Source organism: Pongo pygmaeus, chromosome 1 (genome assembly GCF_028885625.2).
Source record: "Pongo pygmaeus isolate AG05252 chromosome 1, NHGRI_mPonPyg2-v2.0_pri, whole genome shotgun sequence".
In the NCBI taxonomy this organism is placed as follows: Eukaryota; Metazoa; Chordata; class Mammalia; order Primates; family Hominidae; genus Pongo; species Pongo pygmaeus.
In genome coordinates, this window is record NC_072373.2 from 183278327 (window position 1) to 183294398 (window position 16072).

Sequence of the window (16072 nt, forward strand, 5' to 3'; positions counted from 1 at the left end):
CAGAAACGATGAGGTGATAGAATGTCCAGGTTGGCCTGACCCTGGGGGGCCATGTGGGCTAGTGTCCATGTCTCCAGAAGAGGAGACAGGCCCAGAGAGGAAAAGAGTCTTTCCAGGCCACACGTCCCATAGTGATTGGCAGGGGAAGACCAGACTTCCCACCTCCCAGGACAGCTCAGTCCCTGAGGCACTGGGGGCCCCTCTGTCCTCCAGGGGAAAGGGCTGCAACTGGGGCCTTGCCTGAAATGGCCCTGCTGACCCGGTCAGCCTCAACCCTCACCACTTTTTTATTCTCTTTGCTCTGATTGTACCATCCTTTCTATTCCAGATCACATTATTTTATTTTTTTTATGACCTTCCGGTTTTTGCACCTTTTGTTTCTTTTTCCCAGGACAATCCACCCATCCTCTCTTTCCGCCCTCCTTTCGTTTGGTTAACTTGTCCTCAACATCCAGGAAACTGTCCTGACTACTCTATGGGGTCAGCCGCCTCCTTGGTGCCCACACGGGCCTTCCTTTCCTTGTCTGCTTTCCCATTAAAACATGAGCTCCTTGAGGCAATACCACGTGCGATCTATCTCTTCACCTCCAGCACCCTGTGATAGACCTGGCACAGGTTCCTTTCAGCATTTGCTGAATGAGAAGGTTCCCCTGTATGGAATCTCAGTTTTGAGGCCGGCATGGAATGAAAGAGTGGAGGTGGGTAGGAGGCAGAATCATTGTTACAGAGATGCAGCTCCAGTGCCTTCTGCTGAAGCCATAGTCCTGAGCTAGTCAGGGGCAGATGTACAGCTCTGCCCTTGCGCTGCTTTTGTTGCTGTGGGCAGAGGGGGGATGAGTGTGGGCTTTCTTGGGCTGGGTCACAGTTGCCTGGTTATCATACTGGACCTGGGTGGAGTGAGGTGGGGAGATAGGAAGATTGGGAGGCTGTTGATTTGGTCTGCTCATGGCAGCCCAGCCTCCTCATGTCTGCCCGCTACCTCCTTCCCTGTGTGCAAAACAACTAACTGTTCCCTAGAAGCCAGTGTTCCCCCTCTGGCCCCATTGCCCTTGTGAACAAGTAAAGTACCACTGACCAGCCCATGGGGACACAGGCCATGGTGCTGGGCATGGTGTCCAGCAACAGAGGCTCTGCAACTGTGAGTCAGAGTAAGGAAGGGAGTAAGTCTGGATCACCCAAGTCATCCTCTCCATTGTGCGGAAGAGGAAATGAGGCCTAGAGGGGAAGCAGCTTGACTAAGGTTACCTAGGATTGGAGTCAGATCTGAGTGCAGAGCCAGTGCTCACTACCTCTCAGGAAAAGAAGACAAAATAGTCAATAGGTAGTTGGTGCCCTTAGAGCAAATAGGCCTGTGCTGTGCAGGGACACAGCAGCTCAGCCTGCCCCAGCAATCTGCTAGGACTATGAGCAATCAGTGTGGGCGCTGGACAGCTTGCCTCAAGCAGTGGGCCCGGCTTGAGGACAAGCCCAGTGGACAGTCAGAGCAGTCAATTTGGTATCAGTTCAAGAAGAGAGAGGCCAGGGCACAGAAGGCAGTGAATGGGAAGGGCAATTGGGCCAACAGAAAGAGGCTGATCTTTGGAGTCAGACCACTGGGTTTAAGTTCCAGCTGTGTGACTTTGGGTAAATCACTTTACCTCTCTGAGGTTCAGTTTCTTCATCTGTTAAATGAAGATATTAACACCCATCTTACAGAGCTGTCATGGGATTTCAAAATAATGTATGTGAAGTGTTTATGTTTTATAGAAAACAGTCATTATTATTCGTGGAAATGGGATTGGGATAGGGGATGTGCTTGGGAATGGCAGAAGAGAGAAACAAGAGGAAGATGTGGGAAACTTAATCATTCACAGCAACAGGAATTCCTGCTGAGCAGTGCAGGGGAGCCAGCAAGGGACCGCCCTGGCGCTGTCTGCAGGGGCTCACAGGCTGGGTGGAAGTGGGATGAAGGGAATGGATACAGAGCCCTTCCACCCTGGAGGAAAGTGCTGTGTGAGAGAGGCCTGGTGGCCACGGGAGATCCAGCTCTGGCAGTAGAGACCAGGGTGAACATTAGCTAAGTTGAAGGAGCCTGAGGAAGAGGCTTGGGGAAAGCCTCCTGGAGGGGGTGCCATTTTCTGTCCTGGGCCCCAGCATCTCTCAATGGGGGATGCGGGCCGCCCCATGGATGCTCATCCTCCCTCCTAGGTCCCCTACTCCTGCCCAGGCCACCTGGCTCAGGGCGGAGCTGGTGGAGCTCCCTGCTGCCCACTGTGCTGTTCCTCTGGCTCCTCCTTTCTCTTCCTACCTCTCCCCACTTGCTTGGTCCGAGCCCTGCCTCCCTCCCCAGCTCCCGGCCTTTTCTTTCCACACAATAACAGGATGTGATCCGTTCGAAGAGAGGAAGTGGGGAGGACGGGCAGTGCTGATAGCGCGTTTCTGACTCTCCACTCCTCCCCTCCCCTTTGGACCAGCCCTTGCAGCTGCCTCTTCTCCTAGGCTCTGCCTGGGTCTCCCTCTGGGTTCAGAAGAGATGAGTTTGGGATCATCAGGCCCACTCTGGCCTGTTCAAGCCTATGGAGAGATACACAATGGCCATGCTCTCTGCAGAGCCTGCCTTCCTAGGAGACTCACTGGGTTAGTTTTGGACCCTGGGTTATTCTGAGCTGCTGGAGCCTGAGGGTCGGTCCCTCACCTCTAGGCAGCCAGGTGCCACCTGCCCATCTGCTTCCCCAAGTCCACATGTTTCTGATCCAAAGCAGTGGGATGATGGGATCAGTGGAATGTCCTTGTCAGGTACTGTCTATGCTTGGCCTCGCACAGCATGTCGGATGGCTGCACAGATGAGGAACGTTTCAGAGAGGCAAAGCAGGAACTAGGAATTAAACTGAAGCTAGAACCTAGATCTGCTGGTGTTCTATCACCATTCTTAGGTCAGCACTGTCCAATAGAACTTTCTGTGATGATGGAAATGTCCTGTGTCTGTCCTGTCCAATATTATAGCCACTAACCACATGTGGCTCTTGAGCACTTGCAGTGCAACTAGTGCAACTCATTGCATTTTTATTCATTTAACACAATGATTTATTTATTTATTTGAGACAGAGTTTTGCTCTTTTCCTCAGGCTGGAGTGCAGTGGTACGATGTCAGCTCACTGCAACCTCTGCCTTCCAGTTTCAAGCAATTCTCCTGCCCCAGCCTCCCAAGTAGCTGGGATTTCAGGTGCATGCCACCACACTTAGCTAATTTTTGTATGTTTATTAGAGTCGAGGTTTCACCATGTTGGCCAGGCTGGTCTCGAACTCTTGACCTCGTGATCTGCCCACCTCAGCCTCCCAAAGTGCTGGGATTACAGATGTGAGCCACCATACCCGGCCAACAACATGAATTTTAAGTTGAGTTATTCTGAATGTAAAGGGCCATGTGTGGCTAGTGGTTGCCATGCTGGACAACGCAGTTTTAGCCTCTCTAATTCATTAAGTCATTGTAACTTATTGTCATCTTTGCTGAACAGGGCAGTTCTAGGAATGCAGGCCAATCAGGTAGTTGCAGGCATGTGGAGTGCTGCCCTAGAAGTCAGCCAGGGCAAGAGTCTGACTCACCTGGGGGTCGTGCAAGGCTTCCAGAAAAAGTTGATTCTTGAAGGATGAATAGGAATTTGTCAGGTATGCAAAGAGAGGAATGGCATTCAGGGTAGCAGGAACAGCAGGACAGAGGTACAGCCTTGGGAAAGAGTGGGCTGTGCTTTGGAAGCTGCAGCCTGGGCAGCTGGTAAGGCACCTGTGGTGGAGAGTGTTGGGGCTGACGAGGTCTCAGGGCCTTGAATGCTGCAGAGGCAATGGGAAGTCATAGAGGGTTGTGAGCAGGTAGGACGACATCAGATCTGTGTTTTAGGGACTCTCTGGTTAGTCAATGTGGAAAGGCCAGACTGAAGGCAGGGAGACCACTGAGGAGTCAGAGAGCTGCAGGCTCTCACAGCATGGCACAGAGAGGCTGCTTAGAGAGAGGCAGGAAAGGTTGTCTTCCTGCTTCCACAGAGTCAGACAGCAGGATATGTTTGAGAAAAGCAAGACTGCGGTGCTATGGTCCTAGGACTTGAAGGCCCGGAGCTCAGGAGAGCCCGGAATCCTCCTGCAGCCAAGCTTCAGTCAGCTCTTTCTTTTCCCAGCACACTTCCCCAACCTCTCCACCCATTCCACTGTCCTACTTCATTCCTGTTACGATGCCAGTCCCCAGAGAAGAGCAGAGCTGAGTCTCTGATGTGTCAGAGTAAGAAGACTTTATGCAAATTCTCTGTAAAGAGCAAGTGTTGGTAGAAGGAAGCCGGGGGTCTCCACATCCCAGACCTGGGAAGCTCAGAAAGAGGATGTGAGTCACCAAAGTTTAGCCTCACCTGCTCTAAGCCTTGTGCCATTTATGTCCAAGGGCTGTGCTTTCATTTCTGTTGTCCTGCTGTTCCCTCCCTAGAATCCAGTGTAGAGGGGACAGTTACTCCCATTTTACAGATGAGGAATGCTAAGGTCACAGAAGTGATTTGCCCAAGGTCAAGTGGCTAAGAGAGAAGCCTAACTGAGATTCCATTCTGGGCTGTTTGGAGAGCCAGTCCCCATACCCTACATCAGGTGAGCCCTTGAATACTGCCATGATCACTATAGACAGGCACTGCACAGTTCCAGGCTATTAGGACAGGACTTCTCTGAGGGGAAATCAGGGGATGGCCCCATATACAGGGGGAGGGGTAGTTTGGCTCTGCATTATTTCATGAGTTCCCTGATTTAGGGGAGACACAGTGTCTCCTGACCCAGTCTCATTTATGCAGATGGTGGTGTGATGATAACATCACCTGCCCCTGCCTGGCTCCCACACCCTTGCCATCCCACGACAAGAGTCCCCAAGACCCCTGCCTTTCCAAGACTGAGTAGAGCTACGGGACCAAGTTGGAAAACCCGTTCCCACCCTATGCCTGGTGACAGCTCAGCCAGCTGAGCTGCAGGAGCCCAGAGTCCTCAGCCCTTCCCAGCTAACCCTCTGCGGCTTGGGACCTGTGATGTTCCTGTGTCCCAGGCTCTTCGGGATCTCGGAGGGGGCTGCGCCTTCTGCCCTCTGGCAGTTCCCACACGGGCTGGCTGAGGCTTCTACTCTCTGTACTCCGCCCCTCTCTCCAGCAATCCCCTGGGAGCCACTGTGTTCAATGGGCCATCAGGCTTCCCCATCACTCTCACGCCCCCCTCCATTACCCTTGAATAGGTGGGATCCAGACCCACACAAGCACTCCCAGCCCCAAGTCCCCAGCCAATCTTTCCCAGGATTGCCTGGGACCTCACAGTTCTGATGCACTACCTGCCTAGCCCTGCTCAAGACTCAAAGTCCTGGGCGGCTGGCACTCCAAGAGGCTGCCATTCTATTGTTTGGCAACAGCATATTCTAAAGCAGCAGTGTAAACTCAGCGCCAACACCCTCAGATTGTAAGATTCTGCTCAGCGAGCCTCAGATGCCAAGATTCTGCTCAGCAAGCCTAGTAACAGGTAAAAGTTGGGATCTCTAAGATCTCAGTTTCCATCACCCTAAGCACTGCCATTCAGGGATTCTGTGTCTCCAGCATCCTTTGGGTTTTTGGCGGCTGTGGCAGCTTCTGGCCACAATACAAGGAGAGGCCTACACGGGGTGGGGCAGGCAGGACAGGGGGTGGTTGCCTGGCTTGTTTTTTTGAGGGGAGGTGGGAGGCTGTTGGCCATGGGCCCCTTTAGGGTTCACATCTGCTGGGTTGGGGCTCAGCCAGAGCCTGGCTGGCTGGTCCAGTTGCCGGGCTGCGGAGGCGAGGCAGGGAGCCCGGCTGGCAGGCTGTGTGATGCTAATGAGGCAGGGAGGCGCGGCTTTTGTCCTGCACTTGTCCTTGCTGGAGGGTCCTCAGAGAGAGAGACAGGTCCCTCCTCAGACCCAAGTGGCTGTGATTAGCCTTCAATCACTCACTTTGATGGCTCCCAGTGCTCTGAAGGGCGTGGACAGGGACTGGGGAGGGCAGTGAAGCAAGCCTGGTCCCGTGCCCATCCCTGTATTTTCCAGGGAGTGTCCAAAAAAACTGCAATGAGGCAAGACCAGAGTGACAACACTGCTCCATCCTCTTCTCCCTGAAGGGCCCTCAAGCTCCCCAAGGGATCCAGCGCATCCTTTCTGACTTTCTAGCTCTGAGCCTTTGCCACACCTAAGATGCCCTTTCGGTAGATTCCCATGCCAGGAGCAGGTTTTGGGTCAGACTCAGTCTCAGATGCTGCAACTGCTGCTTCCCTCCACCCCGGGAACTGGGGCTTCTCCTATTTCTGAATGCACAGAGTCCCTGAGCTGTGTCTAGGTGCTACTCACCAACACCTGCATTCGAGTCCTGGCCTCATCGCCCTGTTTGTTCATGAGCTGCTCAGTCCTGGGGCATTGTGTCACTGGTTGGTTGCTAATGGTCCCATCCTGCCCAGTGTGTGTGGGGCTCACCCACAGGAGGTGCTTAGTGAATATTTGCTGAGTGATCTCATCTGACTCCAGGGTGGGCGAGCACAAATGAATCATTAACGTTTGTAATGATTCATTGTACAGATGGGGAGGGATGTGACTTGTACAGGGCCACGCAGGGTGGTGAGTGACTTAGCACCCCCAGCGTCAGCTCCAAATCTCTTCTAGAGCAGGGCATCTCCAAGGTGAGTCCAGGGACACCCAAGAACTCCAAGGAGAAAACTCAACAGGACATAAACCTGAATGGGAAAAATGTTACATCTTTATTTTCATCACCCTGTGACTGAAACATGGCTTTTCCTTCCATTGTTAACGTGGGCAGCAAATCACAGCACTAGCAAACAGTGTCTGCGACTTTCGTTACCAACAGAACTTACATCCCAGGTGATAGATTACCTTGAAATATTGTTCCCAGTCATTATCATTTTGAAATTATTGTTGGTGTTAGACCTGTTGCTAGATCTTTTCATTTAATCCACGAGTAAGGAGGCACACATACAATTACATCATAAAAATTTAAAATATCTTGACAATTGTATTTCAATGCCTTTGATTTTCATTATTCTATGTATTTTATTTTATGTGTTTAAGGCATTAATTTTTAAGGGGATCATAGATTCCACCACACTGCCCCAGAGGTCCATGGTACACAAGGCCAAAGCTTCTGCACAAAGGAGTGTCCTCGCTAACCCTCCAGCCCAGAGCTTGCATCTTTCCCGGCTCCATCTCTAGTCAGGAAGGGTTTGCATCATGCACTGGCATCCTGATTTTGCAGGAAAGTTGCAGGAGAGGTAGGCATCTGCTTGTGTGATTGAAGGGGGCTTGAATGCTCCAATGTAGCCCCTTGGCCTGTCACTTTTAAAATCAATGTTTGTTGAGCACATCACACATGCCAGGTCCTGTTCTTAAAGCAATGACCAGAATAGAGCAATGAAAAAGAAACATTTTCTTTGGTGAAGTTTATATTCTGAGTGGAGAGACAGATGATAAATAAGAAAAATAAGTTAAATAAATAGTGTATTGGATGGGGATAAATGCCAAGGAGAAGAATGAAGCTGGGAAAGGGAATGGTGAGCGTGTGTGTGTGTGTGTGTGTGTGTGTGTGTGTGTGTTTATGTGTGTTTTGGGGGTTTTCAATGAAGGGAGGGCCTTTTTTGGAAGTAAGCAAGAGGGTCTCGCAGAATAGGGGTCATTGGAGTCAAGACCTGAAGGAGATGAGGCAACAAGCCATGCAGATATTTGGGAAAGAGTGTAATGGAGGGGAACAGCTAGTGCGAGGGCCCTGAGGCTGCAGTGTGCCTGGCATGGACTGGTTCAGGGCAGCAAGGAAGCAGGAATGGCTGGAATGAGGAGGAGAGGAGTGAGAGATGGGTTGGAGAGGTACCACATGGAGCCTCTAGTCCACATAAGGACTTTGGCTTTTACTTTGGGTGGGATGAAATAACATTGGAGGATTTGTTTTATTATTCTTTTATTTATATTTATTTATTTATTTTTGAGACAGGGTCTCTCTCTGTTGCTCAGGTTGGAGTGCACTGGTGTGATTATAGCTCACTGCAGCCTTGATCTCCCAGGCTCAAGCAATCCCCCTACCTCAGCCCACTGAGTAGCTGGAACCACAGGCAAGCGCCACCATGCCTTTGGTTTTTAGTAGAGATGAGGTCTCACTATGTTGCCCAGGCTGGTCTCAAACTCCAGAGCTAAAGCAGTCCTCCAGCCTCGGCCTCTCAGAGTGCTGGGATTACAGGTGTAAGCCACTGCGCCCGGCCCCATCGGAGGATATTGAATAGGCAAGGGACTAAATTTTTGAAAGAATCTCTCTGGCTGTCATGGTGAGAGCAGACAGAATGGAGTATAGCAAAATTGGGGAGATCAATTAGGACACTATTGTGATAAGCCTAATGAGAGATAAGGGACTTGGATATTGTAGCAATGGAGGTGGTAGTAAGTATTATTATAGAAGTCTAGATATATTTAGAAAGAGCCAAGAGGATCTACTGATGGATCCAGTGTGGAGAGCGTCAGAGAGGAAAGTCAAAATCAACTATGAGATCCTTCCTCTGAATTGCTGGGGGGGGCCGGAACACCACATACTAAGTGGGAAGGCTGTGGGAGGAGCTGGTTTTCAGTGGGGTGAGCTCAGGAGCTCAGTTCCAGACATCTTATGTTTGAGACCTTGTCAGCGGAGTGGTCTGGGCTGGAAATGTAACTTTGGGAGAGATCTGCGTTTGGAAGGTGTATAATGCAGACAGGGCTGGGTCACCCGCCGCCATTCAGTGAGCACTGTACCAAGTGCTTTCTAGCACCTTCTCACCTCACTCCCCCAACAAACCCAAGAGGAGGGTGCTATTATCACCCCCATTATTTAGATGGATAAACTAAAACCCAAGGGGGCAAGGGACTCACTAAAGTCACACCACGAGGAAAAAGCAGAACTGGATCCCAACTTATATGTGTCCCATTTCAGAACTCAAGCTGTTTAACCCATATGTACTATTATAATTTCTTCTTTTTTATTTTATTTTTATTGATACATAATATTTGTACATATTTATGGGGTACATGTGATTTTTGTTACATGCATAGGATGTATAATGATCCAGGCAGGGTATTTAGGACATCCATCACCTCGAGTATTTGTCATTTCTTTGTGTTGGGAGCATTTCAAATCCTCTTTTCTAGCTTTTTTTTTTTTTTTTTGAATCAGAGTTTTGCTCTTTTCCCCCAGGCTGGGATGCAATGGCATGATCTTGGCTCACTGCAACCTCCACCCCCAGATTCAAGTGATTCTCCTCCTCAGCCTCCTGAGTTCTGGGATTACAGGCACCCACCACCACGTTCAGCTAATTTTTGTATTTTTAGTAGAGATGGGGTTTCACCATGTTGACCAGGTTGGTCTCGAACTCCTGACCTCAGGTGATCCACCAGCCTCAGCCTCCCAAGGATGCTGTCAATTTTTCTAATTTGAGCAACCAGTTATATGGTTCTCAAATTCTATGCTGAGGAGCATAGGACAACAGGGGGTACAAGGAGAAGAGCAGGCTTAGAGGAAAGAGTAAATTCACTCTGGGTATGCTGAGCTTGAGATGTCTGTGAAATCAAGTGGAGATGGTGACAACATAGTTGGATATGCAGACTTGAAACTCTGCAGAAATACCAAGCCTGTAAATATAGATTTGGAAGTTATCAACATAGAGATGGTAATTTACATCATGGGATTCACCCACCAAGAGGGTGTGGAATGAGAAGTGGAACAAGATCTCTGAGGAATGCAGCACCTCAAAGCTGGGCAAGGGAAGAGAAACAGCTGGAGGAGACAGAAGGAACCACCAGAGAAGGAGGAGAAGAATGGGGAGATGTGGCGTGCTGGATAATGGGGAAGACAGGGGTTCAAGGTGCTAGGAAGTGCTGGGATTACAGGCTTGAACAACCATGCCCGGCTGTTATTTTGAAATATGCAATACACTGTTGTTAGCTGTAGTCACCCTATTCTGCTATTGAACAGTAGAACTTATTCCTTCTATCTCACTGGATGTTTGTACCCATTAACCAACCTGTCTTCATCCCACACATCTTTCTCAGCCTCTGGTAATTATCATTCTACTTTACCTCCATGAGATCAATTTTTTTTAAGTTTCCAAATATGAATAAGAACATGAAATATCTGTTTTCCTGTGTCTGGCTTATTTTACTTAACATAATGACCTCCAGCTCCATTTATGTTCCTGCAAATGACAGGATTTCACCCTTTTTTATGGATGAATAGTATTCCATTGTGTATATTCACCATATTTTCTTTATCCATTCTTTCATTGATGGACACAAGTTGATTCCATGTCTTCGCTATTGTGAATAGTGCCGCAATAAACATGAGGATGCGTGTATTTCTTTGATATACTGTTTTTTTCCCTTTGGATAGACACCCAATAGTGGGCTCACTGGATGATATAGTAGTTCTGTTTTTAGTTTTTTGAGAAATCTCCATACTGTTTTCCATAAACACTGTTCTAATTTACGTTCTCACCAATAGTGTGTAAGAGTTCTGTTTTCTCTGCCTCCTTGCCAGCATCTGTTATTTTCTGTCTTTTTGATAATAGTCATTCTAACTGGGGTAAGATGATATCTCATTGTGGTTTTGATTTGCATTTCCTTGATGATTAGTGATGTTGAACATTTTTTCATATGCCTGTTGGCCGTTAGTATATCTTCTTTTGAGAAATGTCTATTCAGATCCTTTGCCCACTTTTTAATGGTATTGTTTCTTGTTTTGCTCCTGAGTTTTTTGTATATTCTGGATATAGTTCCTTGTTAAATGAATAGTTTGCAAATATTTTCTCCCATTCTGTAGGTTGTCTCTTCACTCTTTTTTTTTTTCTGTGGATAAGCTTTCAAGTTTAATATAGTCCCATTTGCCTATTTTTGTTTTAATTGCCTGTTCTTTTGGGATCTTAGCCATAAAGTCTTTGCCTAGATCAATCATCCTGAAGTGTTTCTCCTATGTTTCTTCTAGTAGTTTTGCAGTTCTAGGCCTTACATTTCAGTCTTTAATCCATCTTGAGTTGATTTTTGTATATGGTAAGAGATAGGAGTACAATCTCATTCTTCTGAATATAGATGTCCAATTTTCCCAGCATCATTTATTGAAGAGGGTATCCTTTTCCCAATGTAGGTTCCTGGCATCCTTGTTGAAAATCAGGTGACTATAAATACATGAATTTATTTCTGGTTTCTCTGTTCTGTTCCATAGGTCTATGTATGTATTTGTATACCAATACCACACTGTTTTGGTTGCTATAGCTTTGTAATATATTTTAAAGCCAAGTAGTGTAATGCCTCCAGCTTTGTTCTTTTTACTTAGGATTGCTTTGGCTGTTTGGGCTCTTTTTTGGTTCCATATGAATTTTAGTTTTTTTTATTCCTGTGAAAAATAGCTTGGTATTTTGATAAGGATTGCATTGAATATATAAACTGCTTTCAATTACTATTGTCATTTTAACAATATTAATTTTTCCAATCCATGAGCATAAGATGTCTTTCCATTTGTTTGTGTCCTCTTCAATTTCTTTGATGAGTATTTGGTAGTTTTCCTTGTAGAGGTCTTTTACTTCCTTGGTTAAATTTATTTCTAGGTATTTTGTTTTAATTTTTGTAGCTATTATAAATGGGATTGCCTTATTGATACAATTTCTTCTTTTGTGCTCCTCCATCCCACCTCCCTCCTCCTTTCCTTCCCTTCCTCCCTTCCCCTTCCCTTCCTTTTTTTTTTTTTTTTTTGGTTTTCAGATACTTACCTTTAGCTTTCAAGTATTTTTGAAAGAGGTCAAAGTATAGTTAGAGTGAACACTCAGCATCTTTTTTTTTTTTTTTTTTTGGAAACAGAGTCTCCCTCTGTTGCCTAGGCTGGAGTGCAGTGGTGTGATCTCGGCTCACAACCTTTGCTTCCCAGGTTCAAGTGATCCTCCTGCCTCAGCCTCCCGAGTAGCTGGGATTACAGACGTGCACCACCATCCCCAGTTAATTTTTGTATTTTTAGTAGAGATGGGGTTTCATCGTGTTGGCCAGGCTGGTCTCGAACTCCTGACCTCAGGTGATCCACCTGCCTTGGCCTCCCAAAGTACTGGGATTACAGGCCTGAGTCACCACTCCTGGCTAACACTAAGCATCTTTTAAAATAGTCTTAAATTTTTTATTATGGACATTTTCAAACATTTATGAAAGTAGAGAATAATAAATGGCAAGAATTCAATTTCAGCAATTGTCAACATGTGAGTAATCTTGTTTTGCCTATACCTCTATCTGTCCGCCTGCTCCCTCTCCCCACAATGGCTTATGATGAAGCAAATCTCAAACTTCATATTATTTAACCTGTAAGTGTTACTATCTTTATTAGTTGATTTAATTAAAAATTACTGAACATCTGCTCTGTCAGGTTATATGCTATGTTCTGATAAATTCTTAATTATCTTTCAAAGCTCAGTTCAAATGTCACCTCTTCCTGGAAGCTTTCCCTGATTTTCCCTTCTCCCAAAAGAACTTAATGACTCCTTTCCTGGCATTCAGATTATATGCCTCCTTCACAGAGCTCACTGTTTAATAGCAATTATTTTAAATGTGAGGAGATAGTATAATATAATTCTTAAGAGCTTTGGAAACAAATAGACTTGGGTTAAAATTTGAATTTCTGCTTTGGAATCAAATAGACTTGGGTTAAAATTCTGCTTTCTGAGCTTAATTCCTTTGAACCTCAGTGTTCTTATCAGTTAAATGGGGATATAGCACTCACCTTATATTGTGGGGAATAAATGGGTTATGAATCCAAAGTACCTTGCACAGTGCCTGGCACATAGTGAGCATTCCTTCAGGAAGTTACATGCTTCTCTCGCCACACTGTGCTGGAGGCAGGACCACAAATGTCTCCTGTGTGTGTGCTGGCACGTGGAAGCCTCTGCGGAAGAGTGTGGGAGGGGCAGCCTCCAATTACAGAAAGCAGGCAGACTGGGCCCTAGCAGCCCTGCCTGGCCGTGGACAGATTCTCTGGCAAAGAGGGCCTCTGGTTCAACTTTTGGGCTATTTAAAGGCATTAGTAAAAATCTGGAAAAATGACTTGATTTTGTCTTTTAATGCACACTTATTTTGTTTACTTGGAAACTACAAATTTGTCCCTCCCCTCAACTAAATAATCTTTATTATAGAAACTCTGGAAAGAAGAGAAAGAGAAGAAAAAATCACAGACTCAGCCCAGATCACCCATTTATGTATTATTTTATTTCCTTCTTCTTTTTAAAAAAATTTGTTTTATTTTCCGTCTATGAAATTATAATTGCATTTTGTTTACTTTTTGGTCCATCTCCAGCTTTTTAAAGTCATCTTCATTTTGAGGGTTGAAGTCTGACCTTTCAAACAAAACCTCCAAGTGTGAAAGGGTCCGAGGGTTTGGATGTGGCTTCTTGACTGAGCAAGGGGTGTCCAATGTGTGGCTGGCAAAACATGCCTGCAACACCTCTCACTGCCCACCTCCTTCTGGAAGCTCAAGGTTTCTATTCACATACCTCTGGGAATGGGAGACTCACCACCTTTCAGGGTCATCTCTGTCATCACTAGACAGCTTTCTCTCACTGAACCAAATCTAGCCTCCCAGTGACTCTTTTCATCATCCTCAGCTCCATGCTCAGAGGGCACAGAGCACAGTTTCTCTCTTTGATCTGCTGCAGCCCTGGAGATATCTGGAGACAGAGGCCTCTGAGACTGCTACTCTTCAGGCTGGAAATTTCAGCTCCTCCAAGTATTTAACAGACTAAAGGCAAAATTAGTAACGAGGGAAGAAAACAGTTTTAGTTAATTAAAATGTTAAATGAAATCAGTTCCATGACTCCACATGCCCTGAAATGTGAGGCATGGCCAATGCTTGTAGTCTTACCCTAAGTGGTCTAGAAGACAATGTATATTGCTTCCTTATTTTCTCCTCAGTTCAGATAGATACCCCCTCCCCATCCATTTAAGCAGGTGTTGCTTAGGGCGGGTGTTAGCCCAGCTTCTCATACCCCTATCCTGGACCGTGTCATCCCTGCCGGAGGCCTCAGTCACCATCCATAAGCTGTTGAATTCCAAGCTTCTATTTCCAGCGTAGATCCCTCCCAGGAATGCCAGACCAAAACATGGAGCTGTGTCCTGAGACGTCCTCCGGGTGCTGCAAACAGCCTGTCCACACTGGGACTCATCGTCATCGGCGCATTGCTGTTTGCTCACTGCACCCACTAACCTGTGAGTTCCCTTCGGCAGGGCTGTGGAGCTATGGTGCTTTAGAACAGTGCTTGGCACAGGAAGACACTTATGAAGGGTGTGTTAAATGAATAAATACATGCCCTCTCCTCGATCCCAGCTTGCTGCTCTTCTAGTTTCCTCTAGTTTAAAAAATAGCACTGACCGGGTGCGGTGGCTCACTCCTGTAATCCCAGCATTTTGGGAGGCCAAGGCAGGTGGATCACCTGAGGTCAGGGGTTCGAGACCAGCCTGGCCAACATGGTGAAACCCCATCTCTACTAAAAATACAAAAATTAGCCAGGCGTGGTGGCAGGCTCCTGTAATTCCAGCTACTCGGGAGGCTGAGGCAGGAGAATTGCTTGAACCCAGGAGGTGGAGGTTGCAGTGAGCCGAAATTGCGCCACTGCACTCTAGCCTGGGGGACAAGCGCGAGATTTCATCTCAAAAAAAAAAAAAAAAAAAAAAAAAAGCACCAAGTTCCAAGCACCGTGTGAATCAGAAGACGAGGCACCTCCTTGATTGTACTCTTTTGAATATCTCACTTCTGCGTCTATGCAGCTAGCTTATCCTGCCACTTGTACCCCTTAAATTGCTCTTCCATCCTCCAATTCTCTCTGTGCACTGTTTTAACACAAGGCATCACCATCCTTCTCCTGGATCTCTTCCACAGCCTGCTCACTGCCCACTTCCCTGTTCGGCCCATTCTTCCAGCTGCAGTTGGAGAGAGCTTGCCGAAATGCAAGACTTTCCGACACTGCATCTTTGCCTAAAACCTGCGTTATCTGTATTATCTGTAAGGTGAAGACCGCATCTCTTAGGTCCTGCAAGGCTCTCGAGACCTCTTTCCTGACCATCCTCTGCTCTCCAGCCAGGCCCATCTCCCATCAGCTCATTGTGTGGTGTGACTTTCCCTCCCTGCTCCTCCCAACCTGGAGGTGCTCTCTTCCACACCACTCCCCAACCCCAGTTGTTGCAGATTTTCTCCCTCTAGGTCCTACAGGAGTGCCTCCACGGCTGCACCCACATGTCCCAAATGTACATCTCCAGGCTGGACCTCAGTTCTGACCTCCAGATTCACATTCCTTTCTCCAAACCAAACTCGTGAATCCTGCACCTCCTTCAGAAAAAAGCCTCCTCCTCCTGCAATCTTCTCCACCTCAGTCTGCTGCAGCCGAGCAGACTAAAAACCTCAGAACCTTTCTTGGCTTCTCTCTTTCTCTCACATTCCAGACCAGGTTGGGTTTACCTTCAAAATACATCTAGACTCAGAGCACGGATCCTCAGCTCCACGGCTGCTCCAGATCTCAGTTGCCTTGAGTTGTCCTTGCCTCTCACCTGGAGCACTGCAGAAGGCTCCTTGCCAGCCTCCCTGTTCTCTCTTCTTGCTCCCACTGTCTCTTCTCCACATGGCAGTCAAATCATGTCTCCTGTGCTCAGATCCCTCCAGTAGCTCTTTGGTCTCATTGGAGTAAAAGCCAGAGTCCTTACAACCACTCACAACACGCCAGATGAGGGGGCCGCGCCTTTGCTTTCCAACCTCCTCTCCTCCGCTCTCCCTGCGCTCCCTTCAGCCACACTGACTCCCTCCAGCCACACTGACTCCCTCCAGCCTCCTTCCTCAGGGCCTTTGCCCTTGCCTGTCTCCTTGCCTGGGGTCTTCCCCCATCCACGGCTGAACATCTTACTTCCTCACTTTCAACTCTTGGCTCAAATGTCACTTCTTACAGGCACCTTCCCTGAGAATCTGTATAAAATAGCACACCCTCTTCTCGTAGCCCCCCACCATTTTCCTGATCCTGAACTTTTCCATATTGTCATCGGGACTGTTTT